Here is a 15,790-nt window from a genome sequence, read left to right as displayed (position 1 = left end):
GCAGAAGTCGTCCGCACTTGGGACGGGCGCCCAGCATCCACTACGGACTACGAGAAATAGATTTACCGGTAAGTAAAATCTTATTTTCTCTAACGTCCTAGTGGATGCTGGGGACTCCGTAAGGACCATGGGGATTATACCAAAGCTCCCAAACGGGCGGGAGAGTGCGGATGACTCTGCAGCACCGATTGAGGAAACACAAGATCCTCCTCAGCCAGGGTATCAAACTTGTAGAACTTTGCAAAAGTGTTTGAACCTGACCAAGTAGCCGCTCGGCAAAGCTGTAATGCCGAGACCCCTCGGGCAGCCGCCCAAGAAGAGCCTACCTTCCTAGTGGAATGGGCCTTAACTGATTTTGGCAGCGGCAATCCAGCTGCAGAATGAGCCTGCTGAATCGTGTTACAGATCCAGCGAGCAATAGTTTGCTTTGAAGCAGGAGCACCAAGCTTGATGGAAGCATACAGGATAAACAAAGACTCCGTTTTCCTGACCCTAGCCGTTCTGGCTACATAAACCTTCAAAGCCCTGACTACATCAAGCAACTCGGAATCCTCCAAATCAGTAATAGCCACAGGCACCACAATAGGTTGGTTTATATGAAAGGATGAAACCACTTTCGGCAAAAATTGTGGACGGGTCCGCAATTCTGCTCTATCCGCATGGAAAACCAGATAGGGGCTTTTATGTGACAAAGCCGCCAACTCTGACATACGCCTAGCCGAAGCCAAGGCTAATAGCATGACCACCTTCCACGTGAGATATTTCAACTCCACCGTTTTGAGTGGTTCAAACCAGTGGGATTTCAGGAAACTCAACACCACGTTAAGATCCCAAGGTGCCACTGGAGGCACAAAAGGGGGCTGAATATGCAGCACTCCCTTTACAAACGTCTGAACGTCAGGTAGAGAAGTCAACTCCTATTGAAAAAAAATGGATAGGGCCGAAATCTGGACCTTTATGGAACCCAATTTTAGGCCCAAATTCACTCCTGACTGTAGGAAGTGAAGGAAACGGCCCAGCTGGAATTCCTCCGTAGGGGCATTCCTGGCCTCACACCAAGCAACATATTTTCGCCATATACGGTGATAATGTTGAGCTGTCACGTCCTTCCTAGCCTTTATCAGCATAGGAATGACCTCCTCCGGAATGCCTTTCTCCACTAGGATCCGGCGTTCAACCGCCATGCCGTCAAACGCAGCCGCGGTAAGTCTTGGAACAGACAGGGCCCCTGTTGCAACCAGTCCTGTCTTAGAGGAAGAGGCCACGGTTCCTCTGTGAGCATTTCTTGCAGATCTGGATAACAAGTCCTTCGTGGACAATCTGGAACAATGAGTATCGTTCTCACTCCTCTTTTTCTTATTATTCTCAGCACCTTGGGTATGAGAGGAAGAGGAGGAAATACATAGACCGACTGGAACACCCACGGTGTCACCAGGGCGTCTACAGCTATCGCCTGAGGGTCTCTTGACCTGGCGCAATACCTCTGTAGTTTTTTATTGAGGCGGGATGCCATCATGTCCACCTGTGGCAGTTCCCACCGACATGCAGTCTGTGCGAAGACTTCCTGATGAAATCCCCACTCTCCCGGGTGGAGGTCGTGTCCCGGGATGAACACTGCTGACAGTGCGCTTACGTGATTTTCCGCACAGCGAAGAATTCTGGCGGCTTCCGCCATCGCTTCCCTGCTCCTTGTGCCGCCTTGTCGGTTTACATGACCCACTGCGGTGATGGTGTCTGACTGAATCAGAACCGGTTGGTCGCGAAGCAGGGTCTCCGCTTGACGTAGGGCGTTGTATACGGCCCTTAGTTCCAGGATGTTGATGTGAAGGCAAGTCTCCTGACTTGACCACAGACCTTGGAAATTTCTTCCCTGTGTGACTGCTCCCCACCCTCGGAGGCTTGCATCCGTGGTCACCAGGACCCAGTCCTGAATGCCAAATCTGTGGCCCTCGAGAAGGTGAGCACTCTGCAGCCACCACAGGAGAGACAGCCTGGCCCTGGGGGATAGGGTGATTAACCGATGCATCTGAAGATGTGATCCGGACCACTTGTCCAGTAAGTCCCATTGAAAGGTCCTCGCATGGAACCTGCCGAAGGGATTGGCCTCGTATGATGCCACCATCCTTCCCAGGACTCGAGTGCAGTGATGCACTGACACCTGTTTTGGTTTTAATAGGTTCCTGACCAGTGTCATGAGCTCCTGAGCTCTCTCTATCGGGAGATAAACCCTTTTCTGGTCTGTGTCTAGAATCATGCCTAGGAAAGGCAGACGAGCCGTAAGAACCAACTGCGACTTTGGAATATTTAGAATCCAGCCGTGTTGCCGTTACACTTCCAGAGAAAGTGCTACGCTGATCAGCAACTGCTCTCTTGATCCCGCTTTTATGAGGAGATCGTCCAAGTATGGGATAATTGCGACCCCTTGCTTCCGCAGGAGTACCATCATTTCCGCCATTACCTTGGTAAATATTCTCGGTGCCGTGGAGAGACCAAACGGCAACGTCTGAAATTGGTAATGACAATCCTGTACAGGTCGAGTATCCCTTATCCAAAATGCTTGGGACCAGAGGTATTTTGGATATCGGATTTTTCCGTATTTTGGAATAATTAGATACCATAATGAGATATCATGGTGATGGGACCTAAATCTAAGCACAGAATGCATTTATGTATCATATACACCTTATACAAACAGCCTGAAGGTAATTTTAGCCAATATTTTTTATAACTTTGTGCATTAAACAAAGTGTGTGTACATACACACAATTAATTTATGTTTCATATACACCTTATATACACAGCCTGAAGGTCATTTAATACAATATTATTAATAACTTTGTGTATTAAACAAAGTTTGTGTACATTGAGCCATCAAAAAACAAAGGTTTCACTATCTCACTCTCACTCAAAAAAGTCCGTATTTCGGAATATTCTGTATTTCGGAATATATGGATATGGGATACTCAACCTGTACCACAAATCTGAGGTACGCCTGATGAGGTGGATAAATGGGGACATGACGGTATGCATCCTTTATGTCCAGAGACACCATAAAATCCCCCCCTTCCAGGCTTGCGACGACCGCTCTCAGCGATTCCATCTTGAACTTGAACCTTTTCAGGTATATGTTCAGGGATTTTAAATTCAATATGGGTCTGACCGAACCGTCCGGTTTCGGGACTACAACATGGTCGAATAATAACCCCCTCCTTGTTGAAGGAGGGGAACCTTGACCACCACCTGTTGAAGAAACAATTTGTGAATTGCAGTTAACACTATTTCCCTCTCGTGGGGGGAAGCCGGCAGGGCCGTCGGTGAGGGGGCATCTCCTCGAAGTCCAGCTTGTATCCCTGAAACACAATATCTATTGCCCAGGGATCCAACAGGGAGTGAACCCACTTGTGCCTGAAATTTCGAAGGCGTGCCCCCACGGGCCTAGCTCCGCCTGTGGAGCCCCAGCGACATGCGGTGGATTTTGTAGAGGCCGGGGAGGACTTCTGTTTCTGGGAACTAGCTGTGTTGTGCAGCTTCTTTCCTCTGCCCCTGCCTCTGGAAAGAAAGGACGCACCTCGGACTTTCTTGTTTCTTTGTGATCGAAAGGACTGCATTTGATAATGTCGTGCTTTCCTAGGCTGTGCGGGAATATAAGGCAAAAGATCAGAATTACCAGCCATAGCTGTGGAGACCAGGTCCGAGATCCCTTCTCCACATAATCCTCAGCCTTGTAAGGTAAACCTTCTATATGCCTCTTAAGTCGGCATCGCCTGTCCATTGCATGTTCCACAGGACACGTCAAGCAGAAATCGACATAGCGTTGACTCTAGAACCCAGTAGACTAATGTCTCTTTGGGCATGTTTTATATATATATCTAAGACCGCATCTTTTTTATATATATATATATATATATATATATATATATATATATCTATATATATATATATATATATATATATATATCTATATACACATACTAGGGTATCAATCTCTGCTGATAAGGTATCTGTCCACGCTGCTACAGCGCTATAAACCCATGCCGACACAATCGCCGGTCTGAGTAGTGTACCAGAATGTGTGTAAATGGACTTCAAAGTACTTTTACTGCATGCTATCTGCAGGATCCCTGAGGATAGCTGTTAAGTCAGCGCTACCTTTTGGGCAAACGTGACACCCTAGGGGAAGATTCCCATGGTATCCTGGCCCTAGTAGGGAAAGGATACTCCCTGAGAATTCTTTGTGGGAAACTGCAGTCTCCTGTCTGGAGATTCCCGCTCTTTTTCTTCATGAGAGGAGGGAAATTTACCTCAGCTTTCTTCCCCTTAAACATGTGTACCCTTGTGTCAGGGACAGATGAGTCATCAGTGATATGCAAAACATTTTTTATTACAATAATCATATTTTGAATACTTTCCTGCCATTTTGGCTGTAACTTTGCATTATCGTAGTCGACACTGGTGTCAGACTCCGTGTCGATATCAGTGTCTATTATTTTGGATAGTGATCATTGAGAGACTCTGAAGGTCTCTGCGACATAGGGACAGACATGGGTAGATTCCCTGTCTGTTCTCTAATCTTTTGTGCAATAAATTTACCTTAGCACTTAATTTCACATATCCAAACAGGTGTCGGCGTTGTCGACGGAGACACCACTCACACACACATTTGCTCCATCTCCTCCTTAGGGGAGTCTTTTACCTCAGACATGTCGACACACACGTACCGACACACCACACACTCAGGGAATGCTCATCTGAAGACAATTCCCCCACAAGGCCCTTTGGAGAGACAGAGAGAGAGTATGCCAGCACACACCCCAGCGCTATAAACCCAGGAATAACACAGTAGCTTAATGTTAACCCAGTAGCTGCTGTTTATATTGATTTTTGCGCCTAATTATGTGCCCCCCCCCCCCCCCCTCCTCTCTTTTTACCCTCTTCTACCGTGTATCTGCAGGGGAGAGCCTGGGGAGCTTCCTCTCAGCGGAGCTGTGGAGTAAAAATGGTGCAGGTGAGTGCTGAGGAAGAAGCCCCGCCCCCTCGACGGCAGGCTTCTGTCCCGCTTAAATATATTTTCTTGGCGGGGACTCATACATATATACAGTGCCCAACTGTATATATGTGTACTTTTGCCAAAAGAGGTCCATATGCTGCCCAGAGCGCGCTCCCCCCCCCCCCCCCCCATGCGCCCTGCACCCTCACAGTGACCGGAATATGTGAGGTGTGTGGGAGCAATGGCGCACAGCTGCAGTGCTGTGCGTTACCTCAGTGAAGAACGGAGTCTTCTGCCGCCTATTTCGAAGTCTTCTTGCTTCTCATACTCACCCGGCTTCTGTCTTCCGGCTCTGCGAGGGGGACGGCGGCGCGGCTCTGGGATCGGACGACGAGGGTGAGATCCTGTGTACGATCCCTCTGGAGCTAATGGTGTCCAGTAGCCTAAGAAGCAGGACCTAGCTTCAGAGAGTAGGGCTGCTTCTCTCCCCTCTGTCCCACGATGCAGGGAGTCTGTTGCCAGGAGAGCGCCCTGAAAATAAAAAACCTAACAAAATACTTTCTCACAGCAAGCTCAGGAGAGCTCACTGAACAGCACCCAGCTCGTCCGGGCACAGTCTCAAACTGGAGGAGGGACATAGAATGAGGAGCCAGAGCACACCAGAATCTAAATTCTTTCTTAAAGTGCCCATGTCTCTTGCGGAGCCCGTCTATTCCCCATGGTCCTTACGGAGTCCCCAGCATCCACTAGGACGTTAGAGAAAAAGCATAATTTCCTGTCAATACCATTTGCAATGTCACCAACATAGATATTAAAATGCACTGTCCTAAGTACGGATCCTTGGGGTACTTAGCTGGTAGACTTTCCCTCCTGTGAATGCACTCCATTTACTACAACTCTGTTTTCTATCCTGCAACCAGTGACTGGTTGAATAATTCTGTTACTGGTGTTACAAGCAGCCTTTTAAGCTCTTTTAGTATCCTTGGATGTATCCCATATGGCCGCAATGATTTCTCCACTTTCAGTTTTGACAGTTCTGTTAGGACTTTTGCCTCTGAAAATGTACCTCATTTTTATGAATGCCTTTGCAACTTAACAGCGGCCCATTCCCCTCTCCTTCTGAAGTGAATAATGAGCAAAAGTTATTATTTAAATCAGGGCTGACCAAACCGGTCCTGGAGATCTACCAACAGTTCATGTTTTCCAGGCCTTCTGGAGATCTGTAGAATTGTCAGGAATGAATGCAGCACATCTTAATTAGTAATGACTACACCTGTGCACCAGCTAGGTGGTCTGGAAAATGTGAACTGTTGGCAGATCTCGAGGACTGGTTTGGCCAGCTCTGATTTAGATACTCTGCTATTGCCTTGATCAGACTCTGTCTCCAGCTATTGTATTCCTTTTTATTTAAATTTTTCCTTTCGCTTATATACTTTTACCTACTGACTGGGCCATTTTCTCCTCAGCTTTTGCCTTTGCACGTCAGATTACCTTCTTAGCCTCCTTCCTTCTGGCAAGATATATCTCTTTGTCCTCATTATTATGAGTCTGTTCTTATTTCCTAAAGGCCCTAATTTTTGCTTTCATACTAGTTCCTACTTCTTTCGTAAACCACCCTGGCTTCCTTTTCCTGGTACTTTTCGTACCACATTTGCTACAAAAGTCTGTTGCCTTTAATAGCGCACTTTTTATTTTTTTCCCTCCTCTCCTGCATTCCTTTTAAGTTAAGGGCCCTACACACTGGCCGAGGTGCCCGACGGACGATAGGGCCTACAGATGACCCGGCGGCGGGGGGGAGGTGAAGGGGGAGTGAAGTTTCTTCACTCCCCCCCCGTCACCTGGCCCCATAGCCCTGCATGCTAATATGGACGATATTGTCAATATTTGCATGCATGAACGAGCCAGAACCAATGATGAATCAGCGCAGGGCTGCGCATCGTTCATCGTTGGTGCATACACACTTAAAGATATGAAAGATATCTCGTTCTTTAATGAACAAGATCATTCATATCTTTCAGTGTAATCGACCAGTGTGTAGGGCCCATTACTTCAATCTGCCAATGAATCACTAAACACATTTCCCCCTCTCTGCAAAGTCGGCTTCCCTAAAATCTAACACCTTTTTTTTTTTACACCCACATTTACATCTGATATTTTGTCACTCTAAGTATCAGTCTAAAATAGCAACTTTGCGAATGGGCTCCCTTACCAACTGTTTGAGGGAGGCACACTGCAAGGAATTTATAAAGCCACCACTTCTAGTGTAACTTGCAACAATCATAGGGCAAATTAAAGTCTTCCATGATTATGACCTCAACTTTTAAAGCCATTCTAGTAATGTCCTGCAACAGGTACCTACCCAGTTTCTCTGCCTGGCCTGGTGGTCTGTATCTCACCCCAATGAAAATTATGTCCTTGTCCCCCGTTTTAATGGTCACCCAAAGGGCCTCAGTTTTTTCTTCAATATTTTGTATTAAAGTAGAATTTATGCTGTTTTTCCACATACATTGCTAGTCTTCCTACAATGTTTCCAATTCTGTCCTAAAACGAGATTTATGGTAAGAACTTACCGTTGTTAAATCTCTTTCTGCGAGGTACACTGGGCTCCACAAGGATAGACATTAGGGTGTAGAGTGGGATCTTGATCCGAGGATCCGAGGCACCAACAGGCCCAAAAGCTTTGACTGTTCCCAAGATGCATAGCGCCGCCTCCTCTATAACCCCGCCTACCTGCACAGGACCTCAGTTTTTAGTTAACCAGCCCAATGCAGTAGCAGGAAAAGAGACGACAAAAGTTAGTAGCCACATACACCACACTCTCACGACAGGAGAAGTGTCAGCATCTAATGCCATACCAACCCAAAGAAGCTAAGTGCGTCAGGGTGGGTGCCTTGTGGAGCCCAGTGTACCTCGCAGAAAGATTTAACAACGGTAAGTTCTTTCCATAAGTCTCGTTTTCTGCTGCGGGGTACACTGGGCTCCACAAGGATAGACATTGAGGATGTCCTAAAGCAGTTCTTGATGGGAGGGGACGCACTGTAGCGGGCACAAGAACCCGGTGTCCAAAGGAAGAATCCTGGGACGCGGCAGTATCGAAGGCATAGAACCTTATGAACGTGTTCACTGAGGACCACGTAGCCGCCTTGCACAATTGTTCAAGAGTCGCACCACGGCGGGCCGCCCAAGAAGGTCCAACAGACCGAGTAGAATGGGCCGTAATGTGAGCAGGAGCCGACAGACCAGCCCTCACATAAGCATGTGCAATCACCATTCTAATCCATCTGGCCACAGTCTGCTTGTGAGCAGGCCAGCCACGTTTGTGAAAACCAAAACAGAACAAAGAGAGAATCAGATTTCCTAATAGAAGCAGTTCTCTTCACATAGATACGGAGAGCCCGTACCACATCCAAAGACCGCTCTTTGGGAGACAAGTCAGGAGAGACAAGTGCCGGAACCACAATCTCCTGATTAAGGTGGACCGAAGAAACCACATTAGGTAAATATCCGGGACGAGTCCTAAGAACCGCCCAGTCACGGTGAAATATCAGATATGGGGAACTACAAGACAAGGCACCCAAATCTGACACTCTTCTAGCGGAGGCAATAGCCAGCAGGAACACCACCTTAAGGGAAAGCCACTTAAGATCAGCTGAACCAAGAGGTTCAAACAGAGACTCTTGCAACGCCTCCAGACCACCGACAAGTCCCAAGGAGCCACAGGCGGGACGTAAGGAGGTTGAATCCGCAAAACACCCTGAGTGAACGTATGCACATCAGGTAAGGTCGCAATTTTTCTCTGAAACCACACCGACAAGGCAGAAATATGAACCTTGAGGGAGGCCAGACGCAGGCCTAAGTCTAGGCCCTGCTGAAGAAAAGCCAAAAGTTTGGCTGTACTAAACTTGGAAGCATCATAATTGTTAGATGCGCACCAAACAAAGTAAAAATGCCAGACCCTATGGTAAATCCGAGCAGAAGTTGGTTTCCGGGCCCGCAACATAGTTTGAATGACCGCCTCAGAAAACCCTTTAGCCCTCAAGACGGAAGCTTCAAGAGCCATGCCGTCAAAGACAGCAGGGCCAGGTCCTGGTAGACATAGGGTCCCTGAACGAGGAGGTCTGGGCGTTGTGGAAGTAGAATTGGACGCTCTGACGAGAGGCCCTGAAGGTCTGAGAACCAGTGCCGTCTGGGCCACGCTGGAGCTATGAGAAGCAGGATTCCTCCTTCCTGCTTGAACTTCCGAATTACCCTGGGCAGGAGTGACACTGGAGGGAACACGTACAACAGCCGAAACTTCCACGGCACCGCCAGCGCATCCACGAATGCTGCTTGAGGATCCCTTGTCCTTGCTCCGAAGACCGGAACCTTGTGATTGTGTCGAGACGCCATCAGATCCACGTCTGGAAGACCCCACCTTTCCACTAGGAGTTGAAACACTTCTGGATGGAGGCCCAACTCTCCGGCGTGTACGTCCTGATGACTGAGAAAGTCTGCTTCCCAATTCAGGACTCCCGGAATGAATATCGCCGATATGGTCGGTAGATGGCGTTCCGCCCATTGAAGAATCTGTGAGACTTCCTTCATTGCCAAGCGGCTTTGAGTGCCGCCTTGATGATTTATGTAAGCCACTGTGGTGGCGTTGTCCAACTGTACTTGAACAGAACGGTTCTGAATTAAATGCTGGGTCAAGTTCAATGAGTTGAAGACCGCCAGCAATCCCAGAAAGTTGATCAGGAGGAGAGACTACTCCTTGGTCCACCGACCCTGAAGGAAGTGTTGCTCCAATACCGCGCCCCAACCCCTTAGACTGGCATCCGTCGTCAACAGGACCCAGTTGGATATCCAGAAGGGACGGCCCCTGCACAATCGTTGGTCCTGGATCCACCAATACCGGGACAGACGGACCTCCGGAGTCAATGAGATCATTTGAGACCTGATCCGGTGAGGCAGGCTGTCCCACTTGGCCAGAATCAGCCTCTGGAGGGGGAGAGAATGGAATTGAGCATACTCCACCATGTCGAATGCTGACACCATGAGGCCCAGCACATGCATCGCCGAATGTATCGACACTTGCGGACGAGAGAGGAAGCAACGAATCCTGTCCTGAAGCTTCAGGACTTTCTCCTGAGACAAGAACAACCACTGGTTGTGAGTGTCCAACAGCGCTCCCAGGTGCACCATGCTCTGAGCAGGGACCAGGGAGGATTTCTTCCAGTTGATGAGCCACCCGTGGGCTTGCAGAAACCGGACAGTCAGATCTAGGTGACGTAGGAGAACTGGGGAATTTGCCAGTATCAACAAGTCGTCCAAATACGGTAGGATCCTGACCCCTTGACGGCGGAGTACCACCGTCATCACCGCCATAACTTTGGTGAAGACTCGCGGAGCCGTGGTTAATCCAAAAGGTAACGCCCGAAACTGGTAATGGAGGTTGCCAACAGCAAACCTCAGGTATTGCTGATGCGACACTGCTATAGGAATATACAGGTAAGCATCCTGTATATCCAGGGAGACCATATAATCCCCAGGTTCCAAGGCCAGAACGATAGAGCGAAGGGTTTCCATACGGAACTTGGAGATTCTCACAAACTTGTTCAATACCTTGAGGTTGAGAAAGGGCCGTGAGGACCCATTCGGTTTCGGGACTAGAAACAGCGGACAATAGTACCCCTGGCCTCTCTGAGCAAGAGGCACCTGTACTACCACTCCTGTGTCCAGGAGGGTCTGTACCACCGAATGAGGAGTCTTTGCCTTTGTCTGGTCCGAAGGGACGTCTGTCAGGCAAAATCGATGAGGGAGACGGTTTTTGAAGGCTATGGCGTAACCTCGAGTGACGACTTCCCGTACCCAGGCATCTGAAGTGGTCTTCAACCATTCCTGGGTATACCATAGAAGCCGGCCCCCCACCCTGGGGTCCCCCAGGGGGAGGCCCGCCCCATCATGCGGCAGGCTTATCAATCTTGGAAGCTGGCTGATGGGCAGCCCAGGCTCTTTTGGGCTTTGGCTTACCAGGTTTGGAAGTGCGGGCCTGTTTGTGGTACGCCTGACCTTTTGCTTTACCTGAAGGATGAAAGGGACGAAAGGAAGTACTTTTAGCCTTCCCCACAGAAGGAGCAGTACTTGGCAGACAGGCTGTTTTGGCAGTAGCCAAATCAGCCACTATCTTATTTAAGTCCTCGCCGAACAGGATATCTCCCTTAAAAGGGAGTACCTCCAGGGTTTTTCTAGAATCCAGATCCACATACCAGGATCTCAGCCACAATATCCAGCGAGCCAGGACTGATGTAGTAGAAGCCTTGGCTGCCAGAACACCGGCATCAGAAGCCGCCTCTTTAATATAGTGAGAAGCTGTGACAATATATGACAAGCATTGTCTAGCATGGTCAGACTAGATTTCAGCTTCCAACTCCTGTGCCCACGCTTCAATAGCTTCTGCAGCCCATGGCACTGCAATAGTGGGATTTTGCGCAGCACCCGTGAGGGTGTAAATCGCTTTCAGACAAACCTCCACACGTTTATCCGTAGGCTCTTTTAGAGGCGTGACGGTAGTGACAGGAGGAGCTGAGGAAACCACCATCCTTGCCACATGCGAGTCCACTGGAGGGGGTGTCTCCCAATTTTTAGACAGCTCTGGAGCGAGGGGATAGCGAGCAAGCAGCTTTTTGTGAGGCACAAACTTCTTACCTGGATTTTCCCAGGATTCCTGACGTATATCAACCAGGTGATTAGAATGAGGTAAAACTTGTTTAACCACCCTCTGATGCTTGAATCTATCTGGTTTCTTAGGAGGAACGGATGGCTCGGGATCATCCGTAATCTGCATAATCAACTTTATAGCCTCCAATAGATCAGGAACATCCACTTGTGAACTGTGATCCCCATCAGTATTATCAGTATCAGAATATGTGGGGTCAGTGTAAACGCCGTCCTCATCAGACGAGGTGTCAGTGACAGCAGTGGATTGTGAGGAAGTAATGGCCCGCTTAGAGGACCCTTTGGTCTTAGGCGAGCGAGTGTCAGACTTATTAGTAGTCAGCGACTGGTTCAATTTCTTTCTGAGCGGACAAGTTATCTGCCCACGGCGGATTAACCGCGGGGACCATATACGGTTGGACCAGCATAGGAGGTCCCATAGGGGGCGTTAGTTTAGTAACTACCGTATTCAGTAGTGTGGAGAAGGTTGCCCATGGCGGGTCATTCTGGACCCCCGTTGCAACCGTCCCACTGGGGGGCAAGCAACCCCCAGAACCAGAGCCCTCAGATGCTATATTTACCTCAAAGGTATCTGCGACTTCAGCACTACTCCTAGTGTAATACCTGACCCAAACCCCTGCACAGTGTAGTCAGCACAAACAGGGATTCTGGAGAGATATGGTGACTAAAAACACAGAGAAAAATACAATGAAAGTATATCTTGTGAATATCCTATATTATAATAAACCTGACGCACCTAGCCCCCTCAGGTTATAGAATATAGGGATAGCAAGCTGAGTGAGAGACACGAAATGGAAGTCACCCAGCAGACCAATGCACACACATATAGTCACAGTTTGTACAATGCAGACGTTATGACAAGCAATAATACTGCACTGGACTAGCTTATATATAGCTATGTAATCAATAGATATAACACTGCACAGTAAAGACTGGATGTATATCACAGGGTAAATGTATAAAAAAAAAACCCCCTGACCAATTGCACTCTCTTAACTATCACTGTCTAAACGACATGTAGAATACTTAAGTGTCTTGTAAAGGCACAGCGCTATCAGGTGGCTTTACAAAGGAGAATTTGCCCAAGCAGTCCCAGGAACAGTGTAGCTGAGAGAAATGGCGCCCAAACACCGACTGGGAGTGAGGGAGAGAGAGATATGCTGCTCCAGGGCGGGAACATTTACTGTAAATGGCGCGCTGGGGCTGGCGGAGGGGCTACAGGTCAAAGCCCATTCCCCCCTGCTGGAAATAACCACCGGTACTATGGGCTTATAGAAAACGGTTTATAAGAGAAACCGACCTGTACCCGGCACCCTGGTGGCCTAGTGGGGTCGCCTGTACTATTACAGTGTCCACGCCAGCGCGCGCGGCCCGCCTCCCACCGGCCGCGCCGGATCACGATGAAGAGCGGGTCCCGCGAACGGGACCCACTTACCACCTCCCGAAGCGCGGCCACACAATCCTAGAGAGCCCCAGCCGTGTGTGTCTAACATGAAGAAAACCGGAGCCTCCTGCTGTAGTTACCCGGCAACCAGGACACGGGAGTGTACAGCGCCGCTGGGGAGTGATGGAGCTGCAGCAGGAAATGTCTCCTGACATCTAAACTCTGCTGTAGCCCTTGTAGTCTTCACTTTTCTTCAGAAAAAAAGCTCTTCTTAGGGTTGCCAGGAGCAGCCCCTCTGTTAAGTGCCTGCTATCTGCAGCACCAACTACAAAACTGAGCTCCTGTGCAGGGAGGCGGGGTTGTAGAGGAGGCGGCGCTATGCATCTTGGGAACAGTCAAAGCTTTTAAGCCTGTTGGTTCCTCGGATCCTCGGATCAAGATCCTACTCTACACCCTAATGTCTATCCTTGTGGAGCCCAGTGTACCCCGCAGCAGAAATAAAGTATAACCTAATATAGCTATGTCCCAGTCATGATTTTCACTGCACCATGACTGTAATTGCCACAATATCTAGATTGTTACTACTGCAATTAGTTCAGGGATTTTGGGGGTAATTCCAAATTGATCGCAGCAGGAAATTTTTTAGCAGTTGGGCAAAACCATGTGCACTGCAGGGGAGGCAGATATAACATTTGCAGAGAGAGTTAGATTTGGGTGGGTTATTTTGTTTCTGTGCAGGGTAAATACTGGCTGCTTTATTTTTACACTGCAATTTAGATTGCAGATTGAACTCACCACACCCAAATCTATCTCTCTCTGCACATGTTTTATCTGCCTCCCCTGCAGTGCACATGGTTTTGCCCAACTGCTAACAAAGTTCCTGCTACGATCAACTCAGAATTACCCCCTTTATTTCCTCAACTCCTGGCATTAGCACACACACTGTAGTTCTAAGAATTTTGCTTTTATAGCTCTTAATCCTAGCCATGATCAGACAGTGCATAAGACATGATCAATGTTTAGATAAAAATTAGTCATGCAGACAAATTGGTTAAATCACGGATTAAACCAGTTTGCCAGAACTACAGGTTTTGTCCATTTTCCAGTGTTTGGGAGCAAATGATTGATTGTCAGTTGCTCCCATCCATTACCAGATTTTCATTCCAACCAGCCAGATCTGGCAGATAATTGTATAGTGTATGCCCGACTCAGTCGCTGCAACTGCAATGAATACCTTTGGTATTTGGTATTGGTAATGTTGCTCTAAGTTAAACATACTGTATCAAGTCAGGATTAAAATAACATGTATCCAAAATATAGAGTTGTTTCCTTTTGATAGTAATTTCTTGGCTGCTTAACATCTCTACAAAAATTCAGCAGACTGATGTGGTTAAAACCTTCCTGTGACTGTGTATGTTTACATGTGTGTTTCTGCTTGAATTACTTTGTCCAATAAGGATATTCACTTATCTATTCAATGCATTCTATGCATACTGTTAATAAAAGTATACTAGATTTATGCTTATGTGTTCAATCATAAAATTAATTTTGTGGTTTCATCAATCACTTCTGACACCTTACTCAATATACTGACAAATAATTATCATGTACAGTGGTCCAGTTACCAGGATAATAATGACGCCTAGCCTCACAGAAGTATGTGTATATTGTTACAAATTAACTCAGACCTTTTATATCTGTATCATGCAGGTATATTGTGATATTGGCGTGGATCCGCCATTTTTACCAGCCTCTCACGTGTGTTTAAATTCCATCTAAACTACACACACTTAATCTATAACAAAATGTTTCCAAATTTCTCAAAGAATTACACATATGATCAGTTTTATTACGGGCTGAGTGTTTTATATCCGAGCCAGGCCATTTGACGCGGCTTGCTATCGCTCCCAAACCATATGCCGCTTGAGCTTCTACATTTCAAGGCTTTGTACACATAACCAGTTTTATTGTGCTGGCGCAGACCTATGTATGTATCGTGGTCTCATGTCAGCATACCTCTCATGTGATATGGGCTGAGTGTATTATATCAGAACCAGGCTGTTTAATAAGGCTTACTATCACTCCCACACCATATGCCGCCTGAGCTCCTACGTTAAGATATCAGTCATAGGAGTATATTTACTAAGATCCCGATTTTGACAGAGTTTTTTATTTTATACAACTCGGTAATTTACTAAGAATTTGTATTCACAATCACTGTCAGCAATAGCCAAACACTGCCGGTAGCATAGAATTCGTAAAAAAAAGCAGTTTTAAAATAGACCTGCTTTTTTTATCCGTATTCTGATAGGCATGCAAGTATCAGTGAGATCCGTGTATGCTTATCTGTGGGTAGGGGTGTGAAAGTGTTAAAAATCAAAGAATAATATAGCGTGGGGTCCCCCCCTCCTATGCGTAACCAGCCTCGGGCTCTTTGAGCCGGTCCTGGTTCTAAAAATACAGGGGGGAAAATGCATAGGGTCCCCCCATATTTAAACAACCAGCACCAGGATCTGCGCCCGGTCCTGGTTTGGCTTCCCTATTTGAATTTTGGATTGCGCTGCAGTCCCACCTCTGGAGACGCCACTGTAAGCAAGTAATATCACACACATACATTTACATACACAGCCGGTTATGCATCACGGTGAATACAGATTGGGAGTTGTACTCGGTTGCAGGATGTAACTGGAAATCCACACATACAC

General features: G+C 47.5%; 1 protein-coding gene across 5 annotated transcripts in view; it reads right to left on the bottom strand.

Annotated features, from left to right (window-relative positions):
• ARFGEF3 (ARFGEF family member 3) overlaps positions 1-15,790 on the bottom strand; it is a 366,510-nt gene that overhangs the window by 173,656 nt on the left and 177,064 nt on the right. The window lies entirely within an intron of this gene.

The sequence above is a fragment of the Pseudophryne corroboree genome, chromosome 4, assembly GCF_028390025.1.
Source record: "Pseudophryne corroboree isolate aPseCor3 chromosome 4, aPseCor3.hap2, whole genome shotgun sequence".
Classification (NCBI taxonomy): Eukaryota; Metazoa; Chordata; class Amphibia; order Anura; family Myobatrachidae; genus Pseudophryne; species Pseudophryne corroboree.
Note: the sequence above shows the minus strand (reverse complement) of the source record. Positions and strands in the feature narration are given on the sequence as shown.